This window comes from Bombus bifarius, unplaced genomic scaffold (assembly GCF_011952205.1).
Source record: "Bombus bifarius isolate JDL3187 unplaced genomic scaffold, Bbif_JDL3187 scf7180000008680, whole genome shotgun sequence".
In the NCBI taxonomy this organism is placed as follows: domain Eukaryota; kingdom Metazoa; phylum Arthropoda; class Insecta; order Hymenoptera; family Apidae; genus Bombus; species Bombus bifarius.
The window spans coordinates 29981-41937 of record NW_022884785.1 but is presented as its reverse complement, the minus strand read 5'-3'; the positions used below and the strand labels follow the sequence as shown (position 1 = coordinate 41937).

Here is an 11957-nt window from a genome sequence, read left to right as displayed (position 1 = left end):
TTTAGTCGAAAATTATAAATAATTCATTTTCAGATAATTACGCTATTTCTACATACGATATCTTACGCTTCAATGGAATTTTCATTTATTTTTTTCATTGTCACAGACTTCTAGTCTCTCGAATTAGTCTCGATATTTTGTTATATTTATTAAATCATTACGCCACAAACATTAATCTATTCTAACTATTTTATTTAATCACACTGAATACATTTCGTCTACTTAGGTGCTTCGCGATCGAAGCATTTACTCTCAAATCTTCGAGATTATAAAATTCCCCACTGCTTTAAGGTAATCGAATAAAAGTTCAATAAATCGCGCGTAACAAGTAACAAGTCGATACTCTTTAATCGTATCGTCTAATGCTACCGAAGATATTCAAGATTTTTGGAGTTTCTAAAATTCCTTGCTATATAGATTATGATAATAAAATAAAAATTCAGAGCCTGCTCAAAGGCCAGCAATCGGTAATCAAGGATTAACGTGTTCTCATTTTATCAGAAAATCTCCCAAACTCGTCACGTCGTAGACCGTTTTTAATTTTTCATCCTTGAAGAGTCCATTGTCTCAACGAGACACGTACGTAGAATAAGCGACGAAGATCTTCGGGGGTTGCTACGTTGGAACGGTTAACCTTGACAGGTTCGTAAAGGCAGTTCTTTCTGTTGCACCACTTCTCGGTAGAAAAGCGAGTATCATTCCCTTCATTAAACATTCCATACGTAGGATTCGTCGAATACATGTTCTGTATGAGTGCGCGACAATTACATCAAAATCCGAGGGATACGCGGAAACAGCAATTACAGAAATTGGACTCACCTGTTTCGTGTGGTGAATCTTGTAAACTGTCTGCGGTACGTACAACGACTAATCGAGCTTCTTGGAATGGGTTACAATTTCTTGCGATTCAGCTGTTTTACTCGTTTCATAATCATCTATTTGCGTTGAGCGTGTTATATGAATATTTTATTTGCGACAACATCTTTAATAGGGCGTTACACAATATCGATAATAACATGATTGCTTTTCATGATAATCGACGCTATAATTATAAAAATACTGGTCGAACCAAACAGCATATCGAAATAATTAATCTGGAACTTTTTTATCAAAATTTCATAGATTCACAGATGTGCAATGTTACGGGGTTTACATGAATTTTTAACAAATATTAGTCTTTTCTTCCCGTGTTCATTTCAAAGTATACACTCTACTAAAGTATTAGGTCATTAGGTGGTAATGACAAAATCCGCAATCACTTAGTTGCCAACCCAATATACATACAAAATGTATTTTGATGTTTGGAAACTTCTATAGTGGAATGTAATATTACCCAAAATCTTCTCGAGTTAAAGGTTTTCTCGCTTCTATCGGCTTTTCTTCTAACGTACTCAAATAAGAAGACACTCCAATGTATTAGCTTTTTAAATGTGCGAGGAAAATATTTTAATCACAGAGGAGTATCGCCTCCACGAACTCGAATTGCACGGTGTGGTGTCGGGAACGGGGAAAAACCGTGACTCGACAACCGGTCCGACCTACTGCCGTAGGATTCCCCGTGAAAGGTTATTGACAGATACGGAGAAAGAGTAGTCGAAAAGGAGTCGTCCTTAAGAAAGTGTAGTAACTCGAAACGACAGGTTTTATCGAAGAATCATGTTACATATCTTTTTCCTTGTAATTCTCGTTGGAAACGCTGTTATTGATTAACGATTTGATTTTTTCCTTTCAGCAATTTTTCATTCCGTAGTTATCTCTAATTAAATTTTACATTTAAATCGATTGTTGATATTACGTCGTAGTGGTATTTAATTACGGTATATTTTTTATTCTCGATTACGGTTAAAAATATACCCAAGCGATCGATCAGAGTTGATCAGGCTTGTCCTTGAATCATAATAATGTCGTTACATTTTTTGTATCTAAAATCAATTTTTCTATGAAACAACGAATTCGTTTCGTGAATACGTCTCCTCCCTTTCGTCTAAATAACGCGATCATTAATCAAATAACTTGCTGACCATTATGCAATCTCATGCTATTCCAAACAGAAGCGAAGAAACGAAGTTTATTTAGAAATTTGTTTTCCTGAAACCACACATCACCCAGTAACCTGTTTTTCGACGTGGAAACATCCCATTGATGAATCATTTTAATTGGTCGTGCAGTTGCTGGAATACCAACGACGAGCTAAAATACCGAATTGCTTTTGTCCCACTCGTTGTTTATTCAAAGTAAGTCATCGTCTATTAATAAAATTATTGACGAAATTACATAGTGTACGTAGATGTGTGCAATTTCGATCTCTAATTTGCGTTTCGACTTTCAACATGCTGTCAAGATGTATTACTTTACCAAACATTTCCGTGTTTGACATGTAATTTCCGGTGTCGCTAGATAGTTACGCTGGCAACTAATAAAATTGTAAACGTTCGAATAGCGATAGGCCCTCTTATCAGATACTAATCATTGACAGCTTAGACACTGACAAAACATTTCAACTGTTACTCGAACGAGTTAAGCCAACCGTGCTGCAACGCTTAACGATCACATACATTCTAAATAATTACAATAATTAAGGATTAATTTGCATCCCTCGCTGTCTTAGGTTTCACTCGAGATCCACGCAAGGTCGCCAAGCACACGTAGAACGCGTGTCTCGTTATATCACAATCCTGATACGCGAGTAAACACACTTTACACATAGAATGGAACTTTCTTGTATTTTATTCTACGTTCGTCCTACACCGACTCGTCCACCAAAATAATTTTCTTCTCTTTCAACCCTTACAGCTCAACATTATGGTTTGACTGTCGATCCATGTGAATTTTGCTTCAGTATCGTTGTCCTGTGGTCGTAGCCATGCTATTTGTAGTTATTACGAGCAGTATCTTTTCTATCTTTTGCATAATATAGCATTTTGAATGATAATTAGAAAAGCCTACTTGCATTTGTTTGGCTCTAGAATAAAAACGTGCACCGAAACTATATCCACTCTATCCACGAAACAAAGCCAACGTATTTCTCTGATATCTTTTAAGAGTAAACTCCACTACGTCGTTTGCTTCATTTTCTATGGAATCATATTTTTTCGTTATTAAAGAATTTTTTAAGACTAACGCACAATTACGAAAGAATCGAACGCGAAATAAGAAAACGACTGATTTCTCGTTTCAGTTACGCGCTAGAGTTTCTTAAAGCATTAAAATTCTTTTCCTCTGTCATCGATTGCCTCTACTCAAGTTCTTTCGAAACTCTTATTTTTATCGGATAAATTTCTTCGAGAAACGATCGTACAGTTATCGCTGAAATCGTAACGGACAACTAGACGTTTAAAAGCTTGCTTCGATTCGCTAACGACAGTAATAGAAAACGTGGCTCGGTTGTTCGATCTCTTTGTCTTCGAATCAAGGATTCAAATGTCTACATGCGATATTTGTACGCCTTTTACCACCGGGTTTTCACTGCTAACAAAAAGTTATCGCAATACCGATCAACATATTAGTCACCGATTTTAACATCGCTCCTACTAATGTATTCCCCGTTTCGCAACAATTTCACGGTACAATGTGCCCACTGTTTTTCTTACGTTCTATATAAAATCTAGATTTCTGTATCGCGTCCGATTGCAACAATATCTCGTCGATCGTGAAATAAATCGAAAAAGACGATTCGAGATACCAGCATGACGATTCTAACCATGCGGCGTCTGTCTTTTCTTCCTTCGTATCTTTCTTCGTCCCGTAGTTATAGTTTTCTTCTCACCCTTTACCTTCCATTTAATATTGCGTTGACTCTTATTACTTGGCGAATAATTAAGCAGAATTATAATACAACTTTCTTAACGAGAATCACGAACTTTGAATGTTCCATCAATAAGCTTGCTGTCTGGAAAATAAGAATACAGAGGGTGGTTATTTTTTTAACGTTATTTTTACGTTATTTTTTTAATTTTTTAAATTTTTATTCTACATTTTCGACTTTTTTTTCGCGTAGAATCACCCCCTTTCCGCTTCTACCACCAGTTACCAACCCTATAGAAAAATTGGAAAGATTCTTGTTCAATTTAAATGGATATCGTTCACATGACGTCTTATACGCTGAATTGAAGATATACGTGAATCTGTAAAATTCGACAGAATCACGAGATTCTTCTTCGGAAGTTTCATCGATAAAATATTATCTGGAAACTGAAAATACGGGAAAAATCGAAGAATTGTCGTTCGATTGAATAATATATTTTTCAAACGTCGTAGTATATGTTACGTTATAATGCGATAGAATCAATCAAGCGACTGTTGATTTCGTAACATCGTGACACGAACGAAGACAGTCGGTTTCCGTCGGGATGTCACCGCGAGTCAGAAATCTCGATTATGGTTGCTTATCCAGAATAAGTGGTTCGTGAATCGCTAGAAGATCCCTATGAAATATGTCGAGTCTTAACCGAGCTACGTCGGTCATAAAATTCCAAGGCATTCCAGGAGCTTAACTCACCGAGGGTAGAATTATCGTCGAATCATGGAAACGTTTCGAGAAGATTTTCCTCCAAGTAGATACGAAGAAAAATTCCTCGCACGACCTTTATCTTCATTTTTAATTTTCATTTTCCTGTTCACATCTATTTATTTAATCGACGTCTCGCTCTAACTATTCCATTTACACACACAGAACGAAACTCGGACGAAAGATACGTCGTTTCGTTGAACGAAGAAACAAAATCTTTTCTTCTTTCCAAATTCTTAACCCGTCTTTTACAACGGTGCATCTTTATACAAACGTGAAACCTAATCTGTCGAACGTTGTGATTTTCATTTCGGTAGAACGAAGTAGAACATACGTAATTCGATAAAATAATATAAAACGAGAAATGTCGTGCATCTATTGTTTCCTTATAGAAGGAAAGAAACTTTTCGGCCGAGCTAATATATTCCTTTGTGTGCAACAAATTTAACAAATTTGAATACAATAATGTTCACAGTATATGTATATATTATAATAAATATTATAATACCACAATACAATGATGGATATCGAAGGAGCCAGGAATTAAATTTAAATAATTATAGCGCCTATGGTATATGGTATAATATATAGAATATGGTAACACAGATACGACTGTCACTTCCAGAAATATAAAAATTCATCCAAATTATCAGTTTCGAAGGGATCTCTTATCGAATATAAATCGCTGTTCGGTGTGCAAAGGGTTAAAATCACTGTAGAAATTCCAAAGTCACGACGATCTCGCGACCATTTCACGATTCACTATCGATCACGACTCGAGAAAACGATCACGCTTCGTTGCTCGTTGATTAATCGGACGCGAGACAATGACAGGTTAAAACTAGGATGAGCGTTCCTTGAACTCGTTGAATCGCCTGTCACAACCTCCGGCAGACTGAACACATGGTAAAAACAGCCGATCAACAGTTCGACCGGCATTACGAAAAACCGATCGAAGTTACGTAAGAAAATGACGTGTCGGCGGAACGTGTAGAAGATCCTTTTTTTCTTCTTTTTCTTTTTTTTTTTTGCCAGACCAACGCGATACCGTTTTCTGTTTGTCTCTGTTGCCAAAATTGCTACAGATACATGCGTTCGATCGAGATCTGGTTCCGATGCGATGACAATCTGTGACGAGAATCGAAGGTGAAACGATGGATTTCCGGGGCCTGGTGTAACTTAAAAAGCGACTGTCGAAATTCTCCGTTTCAATGACATTGGAAGAAGAGAGAACTCGTTTGAGAGGGAGAGAGAGCGCTGTTTTCAGGAAGTGGCGAATCGACAGGGTAAACGCAGGACTGAAGGTCAAGTGGCGGAAGCAAATTGACGGAAGAGTGATCGTGGCCATTGGTCGTCGATGAAATATCTACGAATGATTATCGATCGTTTTGCACGAGTCAGATTTTTTTAACGCGTTCTTTGACCCCTTCAGGGACAAATTCGATACGATCGATAAGATCAGGTGTTTTCACCTGATATTATGCGAATTTTATATTATACGATATTTTTGATAATACTTCACATTACGAAATAACGAAATAACATTAAAATATGAAATTTATATGGAAACGAGATAATAATATTTCGAAGATTCTCAGAGGAATAACATGTACGTAACGTAATTTACGAACAATGAACAAAGCGCAAAGAACTATCATCTAACATCGTAACGCGTCACTTCGTTGATTAATTGAAAAATTCTAGAGAATGGACTGTTTTCCATAATACCGGTGTTATATTTTATTTTCGTGTATCTTTTGGAACCGTGTAATTGATTCTATCTATTATCTTCGATCTATCTAGAATACATTTACATATATCTATATATTTTTGACACTAACCTTTATAGCTGTAGAATGTGTGTCACGTTTCAGGTAAATGTCCTTCCTCGTGCTAATTTAATTCAGGTATCGAGAAGTCTGCAAAAAATGTTGCTGGATATTTCGAGCTTGGTCGAAACTAGTTGGTTAAGTTTCTAAAAATAACCGGAACGCGTATCGAATCAACATATTGTAAATGCTTCTACATAGTGTAATTTCACTAACGGTCCATCGACAGCTGTTACACAGACTTGATAACAGGTTTGACAAAAAAAAAAAAACTACGTGCGATATAAAACATAACAGATAATTGGCGTTTTAATTACGCCCAGTTTCACGGTGCAAAAGCGTAAAAGCATTGACATTACGCGCACCATAGAAACGCGTAGGTCTCGTAGCCAGAGCTGTTTTCGAACGTTCCACGCGTCGATGTGCAGGATCGTCGCGATGGCGAGCTCTCGTAATTATTAAAAACCTCTCGGTGGCCTGATAGAGTGGCCTTCGTGCCAATGGCACGCTCATTGTTGGCCCGTCAATCTCACAGCAATTTCCCGCGTTCTGGAACCGAGCTCGACTTCGATTGTACACGCAGTATCGACCGTGAAGATGTTTCTAAACCAACCCTTCTAAAAAGTACGAACAGGAGAAAAGTAAAAAAACAATGGGAAAAAGTGGAAGAAGGAAACAGAAGTGGAGGATTTGATGTTTATAAACATGTCGATGATTAATTCAACCGGGATCAGAGGTCAACGAACGCTTTAATCTTTTCTACCTTCCTCTAGAACAATACTTGTATTTGTAATATTTACACTGTACCAGCATATTCGTAACTAAAGAGCTTTCTGAAAGAAAATCTATTTATACCTGTGATAAATAGACATTATTTTTACTTTTCTAGTCAAATAGTCGAATTATTTTTTTAATGAGATTTTTTACTTAATTCGTAAACAGGAAAAGAACAAACTCTTTTGGGAGCTACGAATAATCAATATGATTAATATTAGGAAAAGAAAAGTTTCTATCTCAATTTGCTAGTTTCATCGTTCTTCTCGTATTAGAAAACTCCCCGATTCCGAAATCTAAATGTGTACAATTCGAATAAAAGATTAAATACGAAATTGTATCGTTGTGTCGTTTGCGTCGTTTTCGAAAGAAGCAAATCAATAGATTCTCGAGCGAATTGAAACGGTGAAACAACAGCTGTACAAGGTGCAAAGTGCTAGAAAGACATCGGCGTGAAAAATACCCGGAATGAATCAACCGAGATTCGTGAGATCACAGATATCTAAATATAGCGCGATGAAAAAGGCGATGCAAATGTCGTCCGCGTACAGCAGCGAGATTTACTTACTACATTTACTCGGTTGTTGACTCGCGACAACATTTTCCTTTACGCAAGAATTACAAAGAAACCGATACGACGACCTTCCGCAAAGCGAAATCACCGTGTTACACAAACACATTCTCCCGTCTTCGATGTGGTTTTCCCGGTGAAACGAATTAATTGGAATCTTACTATTCCGCTATCAAAATTCTGAGGATCGCGTTTATGTAAAACGCGTGATACGTAATTTTGAAACCCGATTCGTTGATCGTTTCTGAGAAACAAAGCGGCGGTAAAACATAGAAGAAAATGTAGTTTCCTTGAAAATATTATAAAACTAAACAAAATTGTTGCTATAAAGCAAAAATTAGAAATGTAGCGCAACTTCGTGTTGTCACGCAGCTGCTCGAGATCGCGTTTGTAATCGATCGTAATCGGTTCGTAATCGAACCTCGCCACGATACAAATAATTTACCAAAATATAGGATAAATCGTTTGTTTCTAACCTTTTTCGATAACTAAGCACAGTTTTCGACTAAATTCTCTCTTCCGCTGGATCCTATCGTCCAGGTGTCCTCGGATTTGTACGCTTTTTCCTAAATTCACGAAATTAAACAAAAATCCAACCGCATAGTTAATCTTACGACAGTCGGTATTTTAAATTGCAGAATGTATGAATATAAAATTAATTAACAGCGTGTTGAATTAAAAAATTGAAAAATAAAAAGAGACTCGTGTTTCTCGCGTTTTATCTGCAAACGTAAAAGAAAAACAGTCGTTAACCTACGTAATTTTCCGCTACGATTTCGCATTGAAAGTTTATTTTTCTCGGAAAAGCACGGAATTTAGTAATAAAAAATCGGACGAAAGAACATTCGAGGCCGTGGTAGGCTTAACAAAACACAACGAAACGTAAAAATTCTTCATCTTCTTCGAACGATTTTCTTATTTGCTCGTATTCTTCCGTCTCGCCAGATTCAAGGTACACCAAACAGGATACAGATAGATCTGTTATTACGTTACATCGATCTGTACCCGATCGCGTACAAAGAACAACAAAAAGGAACAAATCGAACGGATTAGAAGAGAATCGATGGAAACGAAACCTAAACGGAACCCTGTCGTAGCAGCGAAACGAATTCTTCGTTATAGACACCCCTCCTGCGGTGACGCAGGATCGCAAAACGATCTACCAGTCGCTGGATAATTGGTCCTTGAGTTTGGTTCCGGCCGAGGTCGAATTGCTTTCTGTTTCGCGGCGTTAATCGCCCCGCCCGGACGTGAGTAATCGTTCAGCAATCGGTGCATGTGTTACACGGTAGTCGACTGGCCACCATACAACCATCGATGTCTATTCCACGGATGAAAAGAGAGAGGTAGAGGCATTGAACTCACCCAGACCTCATTCGATGAAAAAGTTTCGTTTCTTTTGTGGAAAAGCCCATGGGTAACCCGTTGCGGTGCTTCGTTTCACGCGATCATTTCGTCCCGTAGCTTTCAGTCTTATCCTCCCTTCCTTTCCTTTTTCCTTCTCCTCCGCGTGTTACCTTCTTGCTCGATCGATTCTTTGGGTTAATTTCTGGCGATTAGTTAAAAAAAAAGAAATGGAATCTAAGCGTAAAGAATTGTGTTTAAGACTAAAGGTTATAATGATAACTATCCTTTGAATATAATTATATAATTTCGCGTATTATATGCATTCTATGCGTCTTTGCACCACTTTACCTTTTTACTCGATCGATTCTTTGGGTTAATTTCTGGCGATTGGTTAAAGAAAGGAAATAGAATCTAAGCGTAAAGAATTGTGCTTCAGACTAAAGGTTATAATGATAAATATCCTTTGAATATAATTATATACTTTCGCGTATTACATGTATTCTATGCGTTTTTGCACTACCAAATTTTCCTCGAAAGCATAAAACGTCACAATCTACCGACGGTAGTCACGCTTCTTGTCAATTAAAAAAATTGTTTCACGAAGTAAATATCGTAGTGGATGTAATTTAAATATTTTTCATACATTGCAAATTTTTGCATATTACGTGTATTTTATAAATCCTTGCAATTTCAGTTTTTCTCGTAAATTTTTTTTTATTTGGTTGTTTACATTCACAATTTGTCCGATTTGGACATTTGGTAGTATTTTTTGGCTGTTTGATTAACACGTGGGTGGCTACCCCCAAGGTGGGTACCATCTTCGTATTTATTAGGTTATATCCTTTATGAGATCTGTTGGGTGCTTCATTTTTAGTCTTTCTTTCTCGTAAATGGACAAAAATTCAAAGTCTATCGATAACATCGCGCTACTAGTTGATCAACCTGTTTCCTAAATATCGCCGACGATTCGTTCCACGATCGAGTTTGATCTTTCATTTTCATCCTTCCTTCTAAGATCCAAACGAAATGGAACAGCGTGCGTGACCGATGGGGCACGCGCGCGATGTCACATATTCCCGACCTTGCGACTGAAACCTAGTAGAATTCCACGCGGAATGCAGTAGCAGTGATAACATTTCTGGTTCGCGTATGCGGGGGTGGGGGCGGAGGACTCGTTGCGATTTTTCTGCGGTTCCGCTTCGATTCGATTCCCGTCGACGCCGGGTTTCTTTGCGCGATCGTAAAAACAACTCCTCTCTCTTTTCATTGGCATAGTTATCGATCGATCATCTGGTCGTTATTACGCATAAATACGTTATATATTATATTATGAACATAAATTGCAATTGAAACAGTTTATCCGCCACTGCGTGGACGCGTTGATATTAGCATCGAAGTGTCGTACTTTGCTTGATAATCGCGAACCGCTGATAACGATTTATAAAACGTCCAATATCGATCGTTTAAATATCAAACGACGTTATCGTTATGCAGCGGTTAGCTTTACTCGTACGCGGCCGAGATTCGCGAATGCATGTTTAATACCAGCCACTTATGAATCCCGCCGGCTTACACACCCTCGATAATGAATATTAATATGCCAGGCATTAACAGGCAACGTTAAGTATGCCTAACGGATATTACTTGCGGACGAATACCAACGGATGCGTAATAAAAGATTTTATCCGATTAAAAGCGGTCGATTAAGAAACAAGTCGTTACCTATCACGAGTCTTGAAATCGTTTGGTGGCTGCAAACGCAGGCGTTCGCCGATATGTTTCACATTGTTTCGTACTTTCTGACGTATAGGTTCGTGCAAATGTCTCGATGAATTTGTTTACGAACGAACATAAAGATACACCGAAGTTGTTTCGAATACGCTGTTACTTCTTAAGAAACACGATTGCAGTATACTTGTTATTATCTTTCTTATCGTTCTATCGTTATTCGTCTTATTCTTCCTAACTCTGTTATATGCAACTCTATTAAAAACTTGGCGATACGATTTTTTGTGTCTTTCGGTATGCACATTTACCTCTTCCTCGGCTGTTCTATTTTCCTCGAAGCTTCAATTCCTTTCTCGTCTTCTTCTACAGTTTTCGCAATTGCTTCTGTACCCTTATTTTTGTTCGCATTCCGTTATGACATATTTTAGATTCCTTCTTTCCATCTTCACATATCCTACGTACATGTCTTTTCCTCCACTCCTTTGCATTGCCTTTCATACTTTTTCCATATCTGTACCTCGTTAATAAATTTCTGTGCTTGTTCTTCGCGTCGCCTTTCAACTGCCTCGGTAACTGCTCCGTTCGAGACACAGGGCTCGAAAGACGTAGCGGCAAAGATTATTCGCCAGCGGAATGATAAGCTGACAAAGAACATTTGCCACCAAATAAAAGTGTCGATAAAGATAATTTGTCCGTAAGATAAAACGTGGCAAGAATCACTCGCTGATATATGCGACATTTATTATGAAGTGAACCATATACCATAAACCATATAGTGAATGGTGTGAACGTTTCTGAATTGAAAAGGGGCTAAGTATCAAGCAACTGGCGAAGAACTATTGATGCACGCTGACTCTAAACTATGCGAGATAAGAGCTGTTGATAGGGGAGTAACATGTGAATTGGTTATTTTTTATATATTTTGACCTTGCAAGGATGGTGATCAGTTTAATACGATTGGTAAAATTTCCTCCACAAGTGACCACCTCCGCGTCATCGGTACCCGAGGGTACGAAGCGACCCGTGAAGGCCTGCACGGGAATTCCGTCTAGAAGTTAAAGAGAAGGAAAATCCCAGATAGCTGCCACTGATGGAATAAGTTTTGTTTGGTTTCATAAGCGTATTGGTATTAGGAAAGTCAGAATTTCTTAGCCTTGTAGATATACTAATTATAATGTATTATATATATATATATATATAT

General features: G+C 37.7%; 1 long non-coding RNA gene across 1 annotated transcript; it reads right to left on the bottom strand.

Annotated features, from left to right (window-relative positions):
• Positions 1-665: 665 nt before the first annotated feature.
• Positions 666-1065, bottom strand: LOC117213317. The gene is made up of 2 exons (XR_004488626.1): positions 820-1065; positions 666-745 (listed from the first exon to the last, which is right to left on the bottom strand). It is a non-coding gene; the product is annotated as an uncharacterized LOC117213317 (long non-coding RNA).
• Between the last annotated feature and the right edge of the window lie 10892 nt (positions 1066-11957).